This window comes from Nycticebus coucang, chromosome 11, assembly GCF_027406575.1.
Source record: "Nycticebus coucang isolate mNycCou1 chromosome 11, mNycCou1.pri, whole genome shotgun sequence".
Lineage (NCBI taxonomy): Eukaryota > Metazoa > Chordata > Mammalia > Primates > Lorisidae > Nycticebus > Nycticebus coucang.
The window spans coordinates 100,905,053-100,923,912 of record NC_069790.1 but is presented as its reverse complement, the minus strand read 5'-3'; positions in this window follow the sequence as shown (position 1 = coordinate 100,923,912).

Genomic DNA, 18,860 nt, shown 5'->3' with positions numbered 1-18,860 from the left:
TCAGTGCCTTTGATCTCAAGGTCAGGGCTGTGGCCTTCAGGGAAAGTGGAAGAGGCTGCCCTCAGGACTGGCTCCAAACTATAGGCCTCAATTTTCCCTTTTGAGATTTTCCCCAGGCTCCCCTTGCTCTCATTTTGGGGAGGGCTGGGAGAGGACCCAGGCCCAAGCCTGCCCTGTCTGAGGTCCGAGGTCTGGGAGGAACTCTGGGGCTCTTGGGTCCATTCTGGAGGGTGTGGTGTCCCCTGGCACTGCGGCAATTGGGCTTCCTGTCGCATTTTGGCTGTTGGGGGGAGAGAAAGGCGCAGGGGAGGAGCCTCACCCAGATGACTAGATCTGGAAGCTGGAAGGGGATTTGGCTTTGTGAGCTCTTCCCTGCAGTCTACATACCATGTCAGTTGCAAGGATGAGGAAAACTGAAACCTGCTGTCTGGTTAGAGATGCCACGATTAGAAAGAGAGTGCATCTCCTTACACTTTTCTTTTGCAGGGCTCTCCTCTAGACCGAGGGTCCTTTTATTCCTTCCTGGGTGAGGGAGAGCAGAATCTCTAACTCCAGGCCTCTGCCTGCTCCTTGGTTGCAAGGAGCCATGTGTTCTCCTTTCCCCGGCACCTGGCTCTACTCATCCCCTCCAAAATAAAAGGTATTCAGGATTCTGTTTAATTACCCTGGTGTGAGGCCTCTTGGGAAATTTTTCCAAGATATTTTTTAATGTCAATCCTCATCAACTGCAGAATTTTCTGGGCACCTATTAAAATGCAGATTTCCAGGTGGGTCCACAAATCTCCATGTCAGAGGTTTCTTTGGGTGATTCTGTTGGCCACACCCTAAGCAATGTTGATAATTACCAGCCTCCACTAGACCCGCACCATTTACTAACAGCCTACTCCACCGGGTTGGGCGGTCCTGGCCCTTTTCTTTATCAGAGTTCAGAAAATTGTAGTGGGGGAAACTGAGGCAGAAGACCAGGGAGTGACTTCCCAAGAGCACCTCATCAAGCTGGGTCAACTTGATAGGCTGGATCCTGGCAGTGTTGAAGGATGACAGGAGTCACTGGGGGTGAGTGGGATGGTAGAGTTTAAACAGCGAATAGGGAAGGGGAGGTAAGGATTTGGCCTGGGTGCCCAGAGGCAGTCCTGAGGACTCTGGGAGAGTGTTCCTGGGTTAACATCTCCTAGACAGAGGTTTGGGGAGTTTCTGGCCCAGGAAACTCACTCTAACTCTTTCAGAGTATTTTCTGCCACCCAGCCCTCTGGGCAAAGGCTGGCCCAGAGTAGGCTGAGACTCCAGTGGCTGTTCTGCAGAGTCCCCAGCCCTCCTGCTCTAGGCACCAGCTCCCCAGTGCCAATCCCTCCCTCTCCTCCTTCCCCAGGGCCCAGGCACCAGAGGCAGGAGCCTCCACAGCAACTTGTCTCTCGGCAGCCACTCTGGCAACCACTGATGCAACCTTTCCCAGCCCCTCCCTTGCTCCCCCGCCTCTGCCTTCCTCTGCAGTCCCCTCAGAGCCAGCAGGAGCCACTCCCTTGCTAGAGGGCAGCTGTGCCTGCATTTCCCTCCAAGCTGCCTCCTTCCTGCCCTGGTCCAGGCCTTGGGCCTGCAGCAGAGATGCCGGCCTGGGCAATTCCAGGTCTGGATTGGTCCGGTCTGGTTTGGGGTGGGAGTTGGGTGAGCAGCGGTTTGGTTTGCTTCGTGGAGCTTTGTTTCTACCACAGGGGTGGTTGTAGGAGATGGTGGAGATCAAGCCATCTCAGGGCCAGGGCTGCTGGTATCTGGGCTCGAAGACCAGGAGAGGCACCCTGGATGTCCCACTGGTCACTGTCCCTTTGGGGTGGCATGATGTGTAGAGAGGAGATGGCCAGCTGCTTATGGCTCTTAGCTGGATGTACTCTGGCAAAGAGATGTCCATCCTGATCCATCTCCACCCCCAGCCTGACTAGGGCTGGGCTGGGGGAGGGTAGAGGGACATGGGCCTTCAGGGTGAGATGAGAAATAGCTCGAGAAGGCTTCTCCCCCACTGGCCCAGGCTCCTGAAAGGTCATCTCAGGCTGATGGGCAGGTTGAGTTTAAGAGGTGGCTGAGGAGGGCTCCAGAGGGGGATGGTGGCAGTGGGTGGGAGGTGGCAGCCTTAGCCTCCAGCAGCCCCAATGAGGGGTAAGTGGGTAGGCTGGGAGCCCCAAGGCAGCAGGGAGTGGGAGTCATGGGCAGTGGGTCTCTCTGCAGGGTCAGCAGGCCGGAGAGCGTGACTCCTGTTCTGTGTATGGCACTGGTAGAATTCACTGTGAACAGTCTCGGTCAGTGAATTACCGAAGGGCCATAAACAGAGCAGAGACAGATCCACGAGGGCCTCGGGAGCACCTCACCCCCTTCTGCCCCAGAGTGGGCCTGGACGTCGGAAATGTGCTGCTGCCAGAGGTTTGGGGTGCAAAGACCCTGTCCAGTGTGTCCCCAGAGGGTTTGCACCAGTACCATCTGCTTGGCCGATTTTGGCACTAGCACATTTTTGCTTGTGTCTCTCCGCTTTGAGCAATCATGTGCAGTGCCAATATGGGAAAAGCAGGACGCTGCAGCTGCGTTCACCTCCCCCTGCATCTTCATGTCCAGGCCCCAGCCTGCTCCTCCTCACCACCTCCCCAGCCCATCTGGCTCAGCTGCTGTGTGAGGGCCGGGGCTCTGGCTCAGGCTCGGTGGGCAGCCAGATCGCCTTACACTGCCTGGGGCTGCTGGGAGCCTGGCAATCTGAGATGGGCCAGCAGATGGGGCCGCCCAAGTGGAGGTGGGGGAGTCGCCATCTGTAAGGCTGCCCTGAGTGGAGCCTTGGTACGAAAGGCCCTGCACACTCTTGAGGTGAGACCTTGGCTGGCCACACAGGGGCTGGCCTTCTGCTGAGGGTTCTGAGGAGAAAGGAGCCCTTAAGGTATTTGGGGGCCACTGTCCTTGGAGCTGGAGCCTGCCGTAGAGTCAGTCTTCTCTGGACTGCTCTGGGAGGAGGAGGGTACCTAGTGAGGTTGGAGTATTATTTGGACCCTGCTCCTGGAAGGCTCTGGGGCAGGGGTTGATGGTCCCTTCACATATCACACACCGGTATGTGGTTTCCTGGACCCCTAGATCCGAGCTGTGACTTACTGACCTGTGCTATCCATTGCTGTATCAGGTGACATTACATATGTAATCTCATTAATCCCCACCACAGCCCTATGGGACGTGCAGTTGTTTGAAAAAACCATCTTATAGAGATGGAGAAACAGGCTGTGAGAGGAGAAGCCTGGCTGCGAAGGTCAGTGAATGGGAGAACTGGACCCCTGTGGCTCTTGGGTCACTGCCCCTGCCCTGCCTAGGCCTGGAGGGATCTTAGCTCTTATCCTACAGGCCTGGGCTCCCAGTGCAGATACTGAGGCTGGGAAGCCTGGACAGACTGGATGTCCTTGTGTGAAGTTCTGGTGACTGGTGGTCAGCAAGAGGCCAGTGGCTGACTTAGGATACCAATAGGCTGGGAGCTGTCATGTTGGAAGTCACTGGGCTAGCCCCTGATGGAGCTGTTTCTCCCCAGGGAGCCTCAGGCAAGGACTAGTGACTTAGTCCAGATCAGTGAGGGTCACTTTGGGTATCAGAACTAGGGAGTGCTAGGGATGGGGGTGGGTTTGAGGCTTTCAGTGGGGGAGTGATAGAATTCCATTGGCTGGTCAGCAGGAACATGGCTCCCAATGCTGCCTGCCTAGATACCTCGGGGACTGTCTTGGATGGACCAGGCCATTTCTTTCTTTCTTTTGTAGAGACAGAGTCTCACTTTATCACCCTCGGTAGAGTGCCGTGGTGTCACAGCTCACAGCAACCTCCAACTCCTGGGCTTAGGCGATTTTCTTGCCTCAGCTTCCCAGGTAGCTGGGACTACAGGTGCCTGTCACAATGCCTGGCTATTTTTTTGTTGCAGTTTGGCCAGGGCCGAGTTTGAACCCACCACCCTTGGTATATGGGGCCTGCACCCTGCCTACTGAGCCACAGGTGCTGCCTGGACCTGGCTATTTCTTTCTGCCAATCTGTTGTTGCCAATTTATAGTTAGCCACCTCCGCCATACATTTCCTCTTGGCTGTGGTGCTGGTGTCCCTGTGCAGAAGCCCTCCAAGCCCCTACAGAGAAAAGGAGCTGTTTACTTATTTCAGGATAGGAAGAAAAGGGGACATCTACCATGGTGAGGTGTCCCTGTAGCTGAGTCTCCCCTCTGATGGCCCCAAAGCCCCCCAATCCCACCTCAGGGCTGAACTGGCTGGCCTAGGCCTTCCCTGGGTTTCCTATGCAGGTCTGAGGGGCAGGGACATGGGGGTCCATAGCCTGGAAGAGAAGAAGCCCAGATGGGGTCGGCACAGAGACCCAGCAAGGGGGGTTATAGGCCCCTGGCAATGACAACTTCTCACTTGTTCTTGAAGCTTCTGAAGTGTCTGGCGCCCATTTCTGCTTCTTCCTGCCTAGCAGGGAAGGGAAGTACTTGGAGAAAGCTCCAGCCCAGGACAGCAACTGCCCTCACCCCTGGGTGGTCTGCAGCTGGGCTCCAGCTCCTATACACCTGCACAGCACTGCTGGGGCGGGCATGCTTCCCGCCAGCCTCTAGGTGTTCCAGGTCTCCCCCAGAGGACCCAGGCCATAACCAGTTTCTAGTTTTCCTAATTCAGCCCAGCCTGGGTGATGAGTTCACTCCCAGGAGTGAATGTCCTGGTGGGGGGTGGGGGGTGGGGGGGGCACTGCAGCAGGTTCTCCCCGAGACACAGTTTCCTGCTCTTCATGCTCAGGGCACTTGGAGTGGAAGAGGCTCTTCTTCCCCTCCCCATAGGGGAAAAGGGGGCCTGAATACTCCCTTGAATGTCTCACAGGCTTCTGTGAGATGAGCAGAAGTTCCACCCAGCCAACAGGCACCACTGTGACTTAGAGGTTTAGATCTGACTGGGGAAGGGGTCCAGGGCCACATGGACAGTCTGAGGTCTCTCCCTCTGCAGCTGAAATCCTTTTCTTGCCAGAGTGGGAAGGTCTCTGGGAGGTACTTTGTCCTGTTTTTTTGGTGTTTTTCAAGAGCAGGTGCCCAAGGTTACAGCCTCCCCATGCAGGCACCTTGCTTTGCTTGTCTGGGTGTGGGAGCTGTGGGCATGGGTGGCCCCTCAGGGGCTGTGTGGAGAGGGTTTTCCAGGCTCCTGCCCCTCCCCCACAGCTCCATTTGCTTGTTCAATCCAGGCCATTATCCTGGTCTCTGCCTGGCTCTGCTGCTAGTGGAAATGTGATCCGGCTCCATTGATCCCCTGGCTGCAGATGAAGCCTGACTGGTACAGCCACAGCCCAGTGGGTGGGTGGGTGGAGGGGGGTGACAAGGGGCAGGACCCCTCCAAACACACATTCTGATGGGGGTAGGAGTGGCTTCCTAGCCAAATTCCCAGACTTGGGGGATATCATGAGATGAAGAGAGCCTAGAAATCATTGGTATCCCCAAAACAAGCCTACCCGCCCCCAGGACAGGCTTCAAGGTCTTGCCCTTGCTGAGTCTCAGAACCTTCCTGACCAAGCAAGCAGACTTCTTTCTGGGCAGAGGCGTCTTACTCACCACCCAGGCCCAGGCTGCTGATCCTGCCTGGGTCCTGCTGAGCTCCTGAAAGTGGCCCTGAGCACGGCATGGGTCTATTTGCATCTTTGGTCTTCCCAAGCCTTTCTGTCAGTCTTGCTTCTCCACAAAGGGCAGGGAGGAGGATGGGAGAGGTGATGGTGCTGTCTCAGGGGCTCTGCCAAGTCAACTGCCCCCCACCAGCTTGGGCTTATTTTGCAAATGCACCTACTTATGCTTTGGCCATATTGCTCAGGAGGCTGTAAGGCAAATGATCCCTTCCAGGCTGGGGTGGTAGCTAGGAACTGTACCCACCCAAGACTAGTGACAACCTCAAGGGATTCAACACCCCTTAGGAAAAAAAAGGACCTGGCCTTTTCTCAGAGATGTGGGTCCTTGGGGTAAGTTACCGGAGAAATAACTTGGGAAATACCACTCTGGGGAATCAAGTGACAGCCAGCCCTCCTAGAACACAGTCTGAAGTGGTGTTGGGGGCTGTGCACAGAGGCTCCTTAGTCAGCAGGGTGCTATGTGGATGGGATATTCTGCTGGGTTTAGCTTGGCACATTCCTGCCATTGAATGATGGCCCCAGAGCCTACCTGCTCTCATTCCTGGTGGGAGGCCTCAGGGAAGAGACCACAGCAAGTGGGTGCTTGGCCTCTTTTGGACTTGATAGGGAAGAGGGATGTTTTGTGCAGAAATTCACCTCCGTGGCCAGGTGTGGTGGCTCATGCCTACTCCCAGCTCTAGGAGGCCAAGATGGGTAGATTGCTTGGGCTCACAAGTTTGAGACCAACTTGAGCAAGAGTGAGACCCCATCTACTAAAAATAGAAAAACTGTGGTAAGAGGATCGCTTGAGCCCAAGAGTTGGAGGTTGCTGTGAGCTATGATGATGCCCTGGCACTTTACCCAGGGCAACAGCTTGATGAGACTGTCAAAAAAAGAAAAAAAAAAATTCACCTCCTTCCCTGTGGAGTGGGGAACCTCTGAGCTTTAGGCTCAGGGGAATGGCATGGGAGGGGTCCCTGGATTAAATGGGACAGTGATGTAGGGTGCTGGAGATGGCAAAGCACAGCCCACTCTAGCTGTCTTTTCCCCAGCACCTGCCCAGGGTCTGCTCATTCCTGGAAACTGCCTGAGCGGTGGCACCCTCAGGTTCCCCTGGGAGCAGCAACCTGGGTCCTATAGCTGCCCTCTGGGTGTCTCCTCCATCCTTGCCCAGTGGGACTGCACTGAGACTACTTGTTATAGACAAGCGGGGAGGGACAAAAAGGAGGGACAGGGCCAGCGGGGTGCAGCCTGTGGGGTTGGGTCTCCACACCTTTGTGACCCTGCAGACCCCCTCAGGGGGATGGGCACATCCTCCCTACCCTGCCTGGACCTTCCTAACTGTCCCTTGTCTCTTCCTCAGCACAGGCCGCGGCCTCCCCGGTTCCTGGGTCCAGCTGCCACTTGCCTCCCACCATTTTTGGCAATGGTAGAACTCACACTGGTGAGGTAATGGGATCCGGTGGTTCTAGACTTGCCAACTATGGTGTGTGGCTCAGCTGGCAACTCTGCAAACAGCTGCCAAGGGAGGGTCCAGACCATGCTGGGACCTGCTGCTCCACCGGAGAGGAGGAAGGGACTCTGGTCCCTGGACTGCTGGGCAGTGGCAGAGGGCAGGTGCAGCTGGAAGTGACACTCAGTATTTCCCTGCATCCCCCTGAGGTCACAGGTCTCCAAGTCGTCTGAGAAGTCATCCTCCCAAGAGCGATTGGGGGCAGGTCCTGCTCTCTGGAGTGGCCTTTGAACCTGAGGCCAGAGGAAGTGAGGGAGCTGGGGTGGGAGCTGGAGTGGGGGAAGCCTGGGCAGAGGGAGGAGGGAACATTGAGAATGCAGAGCTCACAGTGGCTTCTCTGGGCAGTAAGTCTCCCCACCACTACCCTGGAAGGCCTTGTTCAGGGTGGTCTCTGAGGCCCCAAGGGAGCCTGCTGCTGAGAGGGGTTCCTCTCTGAGCTTTTGGCTGGTAGGATGAGGGCAGAGTGGGCATTCCACGCATCTGCAGATACTAGCAATCTTGCTGAGGTCGTGCATGGAGGGACAGAGGCTCTAGAGATGGGGGCTGGGGAGGAGGTCAAAGTCACTTATGTGAATGCAGGACTAGCCCCCTGGGGTGTTGGTGACCCATAGGCTAAACCTCTGTGCTTCCAGCCCTGGCTCTGTGCCTTGCAAGTGGGTTGCTGCTGCCTCAGAGCTTGGTGACAAAGCCTCCCTACACCATCCCCAGGCCTGTGTTTGCAGTGTGGGCTTCCATGAGAGGGACCAGAGGGGCATGGGGCCTGGCTCTGAGGTTGGGATGAGTGGTGGTTCCCAGAGAGCTGAGCTTGGTGGACAGACCTGTTGGGGAAGCCTGGACCCTGCAGTTGCTCCTGGGTCTACAGATGGTTCAGAGGAACCTGTTTGGAGCTGCCAGTGTGGTTGAGAGGGGTGGAGACAGAGAACCTTCCCTCTGGGAAGGGAGCTGCACAGGCAAGGGAGACGTGACCAGATGTGTTTGGCAAGACCACTCTTGCAGTTATGTGGAGGTGCAGGGAGGGATCAGACTCTGGCATTAGATGCCCGGGGGAATGCTGTTGTTAATCCAGGAGGGGAGGTGGACCCCATGGGGCAGTGGGCAGGGTGGGCAGCTGGCTGATAGGAGAAAGTCCTCAGAAATGTTCCCCAGGAAGGAGAGTAGGGGTCAATCAGCGTCCAGAGCTATAAAGGGCTCTGTTCTTACACTTAGGAGCCACAAATCCAGGAAGCATGTGCTGAATGGTTTATTTTATTTTATTTTTATTTTGAGAGGAGGGACAGAATCTCACTCTGTCACCCTGGGTAGAGTACCATAGCATCATAGCTCACAGCAACCTCAAACTCTTGGGCTCAAGAGATCCTCTTGTCTCAGCCTTCTGAGTGACTGGGACTACAGGCACTTGCCACAACACCTGGCTACTTTTTCTATTTTTAATAGAGATGGGGTCTTTCTTGACTCCTGAGCTCAGGCAATCCTCCCAGAGTGCTAGGATTATAGGCATGAGCCACCGTGCCTGGCCCTGAATGGTTTAGTGCGATGGTAACAGCAGACTTGATGGAGAGACAGTTAAGGACCTGCACAGTCACAGGGCCCAGTTCCTCTGCTGAGTGGTAAGCACTGAGGTCAGGACGGTGATTAGAAGGTGCTATATAGTCAAGGCTGGGTGGGAGGCCAACCCGAGCTTCCCCTGCTCTTGCCTACTTGCTGGTGCTCCTAGCCCACCCATTTCGGGGATGGGATGGGCAGATAGGAATGAGATTCTTTGGGGGCCTAGGGAGGATAGTGGGTATTAAAGAACTCAGGGGCCTTTGGACAGACTTAGTCATAGTGAAGCTACTGATCTTTGAGCACTTACTGTGTGCTATGTTTTCATTATTTCAATTAATCCTCACAACTACAGGCAGAGTGCAGATGAACAAACAGCGTCAGGTTGATGAAGCGCTTGGCTGAGGCGAGTTGGGGAGCAGAGAGCCTGAGCCCTGCAGCTGCCCGAGAGGCAGGAAAACCCTTGTCCTTGGTGGCCCCTTTAGCCCCTGCAGGGACTTCTGCATGGAGCCATAGTTGCTGGGGGCTGCAGAGCCACACCCGGGGTGGTGGGAAGGTCGGACTGTTCCTCAAGCCTCCATCATCACTGCCGCCTTCCCTCTAGGCTCCCTGTCCGTCTCTTGTCCTGCTCCACTGACCGTCCTCTGGGCTAATCTGACCATGGCACCCCCGCTACCTCCCCCAGGATAAGCGCAAGCGCCTTACCTGGTTTAGGAGGCCCTGTGTGACCTGGCTGTGCCATGTAGTCTGTCCCCCTCCTTCACCTCCTGGAGGAAATGCCCTCACCTTTCTCCCGTAGCCTGCCCACCCGGCCTCTGTCTGCTCTCACCTATCCATCCTCTGGAGCTGCAGGAGGCAGTACCTTTCAGATGCTGGGTGTCCACACTCCCCTGACCGCCCTTGCTGAAATCATCTGTAGTGGGTATGCTTTGCCCCCCACTGAAGACTCTTGGGGGAGAGGCTGCATCTCACATTCATTCATGCCCAGGGCTGGCCTCAGTCTGGCACAGTCCCTGACAAAGCAGGGAGGCCCTGGAATCCCAGAGACCTGGGCATTGCAGTCCAGCTTCCCACTCTCTGTGATCGTGGACCTCAGGCACCTCCAGGGTCCTGGCCACCTGAGAGTCCCAGTTTTCACAATGGAGGGGAACCCCACGTTCATAGGAAGCCCTGCCAGGCAGGGGCCAGGGCTGGTGATGGCTCCAGCCTGAGGGCTGAGGAGGCAGGGCCCCACAGCATAGCCTTTCCAAGGTAGGCAGCAGAGACCCAGGCACCTTTTAGAGCACAGAATAAGTGTCTTCAGGCAAAGCATCATCAAAACCACCTGTGAGAGGCTCCCAGCAAGGCCCAGCCTTCACGCAGAAAGAAGTTGGCTGCAGTGAGTACACTGGTATTCTTGTCTGATGCTAACATCAAAGGTCTGGGCTTGTTCCTGGAGGCCTGCACTCCACCTAGATGGGGCCTGTCCTCCTGGTATATATGGCTGAGCTGGGGAGCTGGGCTGGGAGCATAACAAGCCCTGCTGGGCAGTGTGGATGGACAGGTAAATATGGAAGAGGTGCTGGGGCCAGAGGAAGGCATACCTGCCGGGGCTGGGTGGTCCAGTGGACTCTGAGCAAAGGTAGCTTCCAGATAGAGCCTCAGAGGAGAGAATACAGGAGAAATACCAGAGGCAAAGTGAGATACTTGGAAGGCAGAGGCTGCAGCCAAGTGGAGTGCAGCCAAGCTGCACCTTCTCTCTCCCTGAGAAGGTGGGAGATGAAGCCCGCGAAGCCCCAGACACCACCCCTCGGAGTCTGTGTTCAGTCTGGAGGACACCAGGGCTGCCGTGTGATCCTGTTCCCACCTCAGTCATTTGCCACCTGAATATAGGCAGAGCATGTTGACACAAACAGGATGGTGGATCTCAAAGGGAGGTGACTTTTGCCCCTCAAGGGGATATTTGGCAGTGTCTGGAGACATTTTTGTTTGTCACAATGAGAGGGGAGGTGCTCCTGTCATCTAGTGGGTAAGGCCAAGGATGCCGCTCCACAGCCTACAACCCCCGGGACGGCCCTTCTCAATAAGGAATTATCCGGTCCAAGGTGTCATTAGAGCCAAGGTTGAGAAATCTGGGCGTAGAAGGATAGGTTACAACAGCAAGTTGATATCTGAGAAGAGCAAGTGTAAAACCCCATGTTTAGGCTAGAAAAGAAAATCAATTATACAAGGGCAAGAATGGAGACCTGACTCTACTGAAATGAAGGTGAAAAGACAAATCTGGTGACTTTGGTTGACCATGTATTCACCTGGATGGCCTTGGAGGAGAAACAGCCTGCAGGTCCTAGGAGGTTAGAAGACCACACCTAGGCCTTGGGCTGGTCCTGGCACCCTCTTCAGTGTATCTGTCTTTTAGCTGGACCAGCCCAGTGACAGTCTAGGCACCCAGAGGCCCTTCTGCAGGTTGCTCACTCTATCCCTGTACCTTGAAGAGAGGTTTTAAAAGTATATTTTGGGGCGGTGCCTGTGGCTCAGTGAGTAGGGCGCTGGCCCCATATACTGAGGGTGTCAGTGGCGGGTTCAAACCTGGCCCGGCGGAACAGCAATCAAAACAGAAAAATAGCCAGGCATTGTGGAAGGCACCTGTAGCCCAGCTACTCAGGAGGCTGAGGCAAGAGAATCGCCTAAGCCCAAGAGCTAGAGGTTGCTGTGAGCTCTGTGACGCCAGGGCACTCTAACGAGGGCGATAAAGTGAAAGTCTGTCTCTACAAAAAAAAAAAATGTATATTTTGATTCCACTTTGTTTTCATTGGGAGGGACATTCAGGAACTCTAGTCCACTGTGTTACTGGAAACAACTTACCCATCTTCAGAAAAGTTGAAACTGGAGATTTAAGCTATGAAAGACTTTGGTGGGAATGTGAAAACTCTTTTCAAATATTTGAAGGAATTGAGACCTTTATGGTTCTCTGTGACTCGAGAGCGGGGCCAGGCATGATGGCTCACAACTGTCATCCCAGCGCTTTGGGAGGCTGAAGTTGGAGGATCACTTTGGCCCAGGAGTTTGAGACCAGCCTGGGAACATACCCAGATCCCATCTCTAAAAACAAGGGTGGCATCTGTGGCTCAGTGAGTAGGGCGCTGGCCCCATATAACGAGGGTGGTGGGTTCGAACCTGGCCCCGGCCAAACTGCAACAAAAAAATAGCTGGGCATTGTGGTGGGCGCCTGTAGTCTCAGCTAACTGGGAGGCTGAGGCAAGAGAATTGCTTAAGCCCAGGAGATGGAGGTTGTGTGAGCTGTGGGATGCCATGGCATTCTATTGAGGGCGATAAAGTGGGACTCTGTCTCTACAAAAAAAAAAAAAAAAAAAAAGGCTCAGGGCCTATAGCACAGTGGTTACAGTGCCAGCCACATGCACCAAGGCTGGCGATTCAAATACAGCCCAGGCCAGCTAAACATCAATGACAGTTGCAACAACAAAAAAGTTGCTGGGTGTTGTTGTGGGCGCCTATAGTCCTAGCTACTTGGTAGGCTGAGGCAAGAGAATCGCTTAAGCCTAAGAATTTGAGGTTGCTGTGAGCTGTGAGGCCATAGCACTCTACCAAGGGCAACGTATTGAGACTCTGTCTCAAAAAAAGAAAAAAGGGCAGTGCCTGTGGCTCAGTGATTAGGGCACGAGCCCCATATACCGAGGGTGGTGGGTTCAAACCCAGCCCCTGCCAAACTGGCACAAAAAAATACCTGGGTGTTGTGGTGGGCGTTGTGATCCCAGCTACTTGGGAGGCTGAGGCAAGAGAATCAGCTAAGCCCAAGAGCTGGAGGTTGCTGTGAGCTGTGACGCCACAGCACTTTACTGAGGGTTACAAAGTGAGACTCTGTCTCTAAAAAAAAAAAAAAAGAAAAAGAAGAAATATAAAAACATGAAGAAAAGTTAAAGGAGGTGCAATAGCCAGACATTATCTAGAGGCATGTCCTGTGTGTCTCTCAGAACTTTCTAACTGCAAGGTGGGGCCTTGTTAGTGACTCAGATTGGGACTAATGCAGTAAGCACCCTATCTTGGGAGGTGGTTAAGGAAAGATGTTGGGGTAGGGACTAGATCAAATGCCTCATTATGGGAATAGCCCCAAATTTATGTTTAGGCTGGCTCCTCACCTAAGTGAGGATCCCTCACATTTCCCTAAACTCTCTAGCCATCACTTAATCGAGGCACTTTTTAAATATATGTGAATGCTGTGATGAAAAAATGACACATGAAAAATTTTGCATTCACAGTGGATGTGTCTTTTCTCAAACAGCAGATCCTGAAAAGCCAACCCTTGTAGTGGGAGGTGGGCAAGTATTGTGTGAGAGTTCCCCAAACTCTGCTATAGGTGTTGGCCCAGACATGACCCAAACCTTCTGGAGATAGAGGCCTCTCCTCTGCACTCCTCTATGCTGGCTCCTGGGGTTTCCTGGATAAGCAGCTGGGAAAGGAAGCAGCAGGCACTGGGGACGGAAGTGAATCTGCAACAAAGCCTTCCTCTTTTGAGGAAGGTCTTCCTCTTCTGAGCCAAGGTCCCCCACTCAGCTCCATCCACAGATGTACCGTCCCTGTCTTGGAGGTCCCTATCTGTGAGAGCCAGTCTTCCATAACCTCGGCTCCCCTGGAGGAAGTGATATGGGGGCAGGGTGGAATGGGGGGCTGGATGCTTTTAGGACCAGAAGAGGAAAGAAAACTTCTAGGAGGTCATCAGAGGAGGTGAGCTGCAGGCAGAGGTGCCTACCCCCCATATTCTCAGGGCAGAGTGGGACATCACCCTTTCATGAAAACAGATTTGTGTCTCTAAGAGGACTCTAAAGTGGAATCCTTCAGTACACTGACTAATCCAGTCAGGTGTCCTTTGTTTTGAGAAACAAAGGCATCTCGACTCAGTGGATTTGGACACAAAATAGTTTTATTTTCTGCAGTCACTGCCTTTACACATTCTGTTGACTCTCTCTTCTAATTCTTTTTTATTTTTATTTTTCTTTGAAACAGAGTCTCACTATGTTACCCTCGGTAGAGTGCTATGGCATCACAGCTCACAGCAACCTCCAACTCTTGGGCTTATGCGAGATTCTCTTGCCTCAGCCTCCCAACTAGCTGGAATTACAGGCGCCCACCACAATGCCTGGCTGTTTTTTTTTTTTTTGTTGTTGTTGTTGTTGTTGTTGCTGTTGTCATTGTTGTTTAGCTGGCCTGGACTAGGTTCGAACCTGCCAGCCTCGGTGTAGGTGGCTGGCGCCATAACCACTGTGCTATGGCGCTAAGCCCTCCTTCTAATTCCTTAAAGACATTTTAGGTGAATTCCATAACTTTGCAAACATGTTGCATCACTGAGTCCATCCACTTTGAAGCTTCAGTTTCAAATTTGAGTTCAATACATTTACCTCCCCGTTCTGAGGGCAGGGAGCAATTTGCCTTGATACACTTCCCTTCTCTCCTATGGTCCAGATTCTCCAGGAAAGGGGATTAAAGTGTGGTGGACAAGCAGGGAGGGTGGGAAAGGGAAGGCAGAAATCTTTAAGCACTTTCCCAAGACCATCAACCCTACTAGCTCATCCCATTTCCCTGCAGGTGTTTTCAGATGGCTGTGGGAAGGGACCAGTTGGGGTGGTTCAGCAGGGTGGGGAACAGGGTGAGTTTTGTAGACTCCTGGTCCTTCTCTTGAGAATGCAGCGTTCCCGTGTGGGAGAGAACTCTGTCCTCAGTTGGGGCTCAGATTGCCAATCCCAGGGAATGGAAAAAGTCCCAGGCAATTTCTTGCTATGGCCATTTCAGAAGGCACAATTGACTTGCTCATCATACTCCTCTTCCATCCTTTCCTTAGATTAATGTTCTATAAATAAACTTAAATGACACATTAGTTTAGCCCCTCCCAGAATACCTTCAAAACTGAGATATTCAAAAAGTAAGGCTCAAGGTTTTAAAAGCCAAAGGAAATAATCAAAGCTATTTAAATCTTAGGCAAAAAGGTGTTCTGGAAGATGATAAAAGTTCTTTGGAGTTCCCTTAAACTTAAAAGCATTCAGTGCTTTGTTGCCTTGAGTAACCGGGGCCTTGTCCCCTCTCTGGCAACAGGAACCTCTTTGCCAAGACCAGAGCAAATGGGAACCTTCATCATACCAACAATGATGACCTCAAGTTGGCAAATGTGTGACCTCCTTTGGTCTTTGATTTTTCATTCCTTTTTTCTCACTTCATTGTATACATCTTTTATGTAACCTGCTTCAAGTTACTTTTGGGGAAAACTGTTAACCGCTTCTTTTAGGATAATGAAACGGTCCTCAAACTAAATTTTGGTGATAGTTGTACAACTTTGTAAATATATTAAAGCCTACTGAAGATACACTATAAACGATGAACTTAATGATATGTAAATTCTCAATGAAACTATTTATTTTACAAAATTCCTTGAGGTTACTGAGGATGGTGGGGGAGAGATTGGGAGATTGGGGCACACTTATAATGACCCCCAAATGTACTAATTCAGCCTTCACAGATTCAAGAGGGATCTTAGCCACGATACAGTGCCGGCCAGCGGGGAAGCCGTTAGAATCCCAGCTCCATTATTCCCAGGCTGCAGCACCGTGGGCAGTAACGGCGGTAACGACCCTTCGGTGAACACGCCCCAGCCGCTTCTCCGGAACCGCGCCCGCCTGCAGTGCGCACCAAGAAGCCCTGAGGCCCTGGCCGTGGCTGATTGGGCCGCGGGAGGCCACGTGATCTCAGCCGGCCAATTGGACGCGGGTCCCGCACGCTCTGGGAGTTGGGGTCCGTGTACTAAGTGAGGCCCGGGGCTCGGATGGGCCAGCCCTGGGAAACTGACTCCGCACTTGCCCAGGCCACCGTCGAGTTTCTGTTGGTCACATCTGGGAAGGCTTGGGGCCCTAGCAGGCTGGTGTAGACTTGGCTGGCGGGCAGGGACAGTCCGGGTGGCCCAGCAGGTGGGGCCCCGCGGTAGGGGTCGGCCCCGGAGCGGACCGGAGGAGCCTGAGGCCGGGGCCACCCCAGCTCCTGCAGGCTCTGCCCCCGGCCCCGCCCCCGCCCCGGCACGCGCTCGCACTCGGCGGCTCCTGGCGAGAGCGTAGGACCCACGCGGGCCCCGGCACCTGGTTGGAGACGGAGCCCCACCATAGGACAATCGCTGAACTGTACCGATGATATCCCGAGGCCCACCCAGGGCTGAGAATCCTATTATGTGATTAGTTTCCCTCGAGTTTTGTTAATTTACATTTTTTTCACATAATTCCTAAGAGTTCATCGTTTAATTTTCAAAATGTTTTCTTTGCAAAAAAACGTTCTGCTTGTTTTCTGCAAAGATTTTGGTAAATTCTGGAAAATTTTAGAATTATAGACTAATTTCTTTGGCTGAAACGTTCTCTCTCTTTCTTTTTTGAGAACAGTCTCACTCTGTGGCCCTGGGTAGAGCGCTGTGGCGTCACTGCTCACAGCAACCTCAATCTTTTGGGCTCAAGCGATTCTCTTGCCTCGGCCTCCCAGGTAGCTGGGACTACAGGGGCCGGCCGTAACGCCCGGCTATTTTTAGAGAGGAGGTCTCGCTCTCCTCTGGGCTCAGGCTAGTCTGGAACTCCTGAGCCCAAGCAATCCACCGTCTAGGCCTCCCAGAGTACTGAGATTACAGGAGTGAGTGAGCCACGCTCCGCCCAGTGTTCAGGTTTTGAGAATACGGATGAAAAGGCAAGAGCGGGAGGAGCTCAGTAGGCGAGCAGCAGGCACTTGGAGGAAGAACCAGCCACGTGGCCCAGGGCCACCCGGGCCCCTGGGCTTTAACCTTCACAGCCTAAGGTGCGGGCGCTAACTCCCAGATCTGAAGTCTTCCACAAAAGCACACAAGGGAGCCAAAAGACTGGACCTTAGACTCCACTGCCTTCACAATTCTTTGCCCAGCAGTTCTTAAATTTTGTCATTAACTGATTCATCAGTTAATTCAGGGCCCTCATTTGGGCCCTAGGTTTTTTTTAAGAAGACAGCATACTGTAACTTGGTGCCCAGAGTGGGTTCATCAACATTTTCACTATCCTTCTCGCCCCCCTCCCCCCGACTCCAGGATATCACACGGCTAGATTTTCTTTTAGGAATAAAACCAACATTATTTTTACATAAAATCATTTCACTATATATATATATATATTTTTTTTTTTTTGTAGAGACAGAGTCTCACTTTATGGCCCTCGGTAGAGTGCCATGGCATCACACAGCTCACAGCAACCTCCAACTCCTGGGCGTAAGCGATTCTCTTGCCTCAGCCTCCCGAGTAGCTGGGACTACAGGCGCCCGCCACAACGCCCGGCTATTTTTTGGTTTCAGTTTGGCTGGGGCCGGGTTTGAACCCGCCACCCTCGGTATATGGGGCCGGCGTCTTACCGACTGAGCCACAGGCGCCGCCCATCATTTAACAATATTATATTGGATTTTGCAAAAAATTAAATGTGTGGGGGTGGATGTTTTGGATTCTCTGAATTTTCTAAGGAAAACTGGGTTCACTCACCCAATAAGATGTTCGTGTGTGTGTGTGTGTGTGTGTGTGTGTGTTTGAAAGAGATGAGAAGGCCAGCCATTGGGAGGCTGCTCGGGGTATGGCAAGTCCTGGTCAAGGACCATGGCGCAATCCTAGTCATGGTCAGTGACTTAGAACACTGACCATCAGAGAGGCACACCTGAAGGTTATTTTAAACCCTAAAATCCTGATAGACAGTTTGTTTTCCGTTGCCTGCCTCAGTGTTTGGCACAAAGAACAGGGCTGCTGCAGACAAAGGTGGGTGTGCCCCCAGCTGTTCATTTGCTGGTTCTGCATTTACCTTGGAGAGTCTCAGTTCCCACACCCATAAAATGGAATCACTCCCTCCTACAGGATGGTGGAGAGGGTTAGAAATAAGGGTGTCAAGTGTTTTGCATAGTAAAATGTAGAGCAGCCATTTAATCATGACAACAACAAATTTCTTTTTTTTTTTTTTGTGGTTTTGGGCCAGGGCTGGGTTTGAACCCGCCACCTCCGGTATATGGGGCCAGCGCCCTACTCCTTTGAGCCACAGGCACCGCCCTCACTATTTTATTTGCAATGGATTAAATTTTGGGAGATGGTTTCTAGCATTTTTAAATACCCTCCCGTATTAGTTAAGCTACCTTAAAAAAATAACGGAATGCTCTTAACCTTTGTACTTTCATCCATTTCAGACCACAAGAACAGCGTATCAAACATTGTTTCCAGACCCAGATTCTGGGGTCAGCCAGCCCCAGTTTGTATCTTGGCTCTGCTTTTCACTAGCAGTATGAACTTGGACAGAATCCAAGAGTTTATTTAACTTATTAACTTCTTTGTACTTCCATTTGCTCATATGTAAAGTGTGGATAAAAATAGTACTTTGTAAAGATTAAATAATATGTTTTTTTTTTCCTTTTTTGAGACAGAGTATCACACTGGGTAGAGTGCTGTGGTGTCATAGCTCATAGCAACCTCAAACTCTTGGGCTCGAGATCTGCTTGCTTCAGCCTCCCAGTAGCTGGGACTACAGGTACCCACCAGCACACCTGGCTAGTTTTTTTTTGTTTTTTTGAGACAAGAGTCTCACTATGTTGCCCTTGGTAGAGTGCTGTTGGATGACAGCTCACAGCAACCTCAAACTCTCAGACTTAAGTGATTCTCTTGCCTCAGCCTCCCAAGTAGCTGGGACTACAGGTGCCCGCCACAATACCAGGCTATTTTTTTGTTGTACTTATCATTATTTAGCAGGCCTGGGCTGGGCTGGAACCCACAACCTACGGTGTATGTGGCCAGCGCCCTACTCACTGAGCTACGGACCCTGAGCCAGTTTTCTTTGTTGTTTTTTTTTTTTAATTTTTAATTTTAGTAGACATGGGGATCACGCTCCTGTCAGGGTGGTCTTGAACTCTGGAGCACAGGCAATCCACCCTCCTCGGCCTCCCAGAGTGCTAGGATTACAGGTGAGAGCCACTGTGCCTGGCCATAGGCAAATATTGTAAGGGCTGTAGAACTATTATTGTCGCTACCATATACTCTCATTGTAGAGAAGATACAGTTCTTATCAACAAGAGCCAGGAAAGCTGGACAGGGCTCAAGGCCCAGGCCTATCCCTGCCTCCCAGGGCAGCTCTATGGAAGTCTCAGGCTCTCAGGGAACCCTGGCTCCTCCTGCAG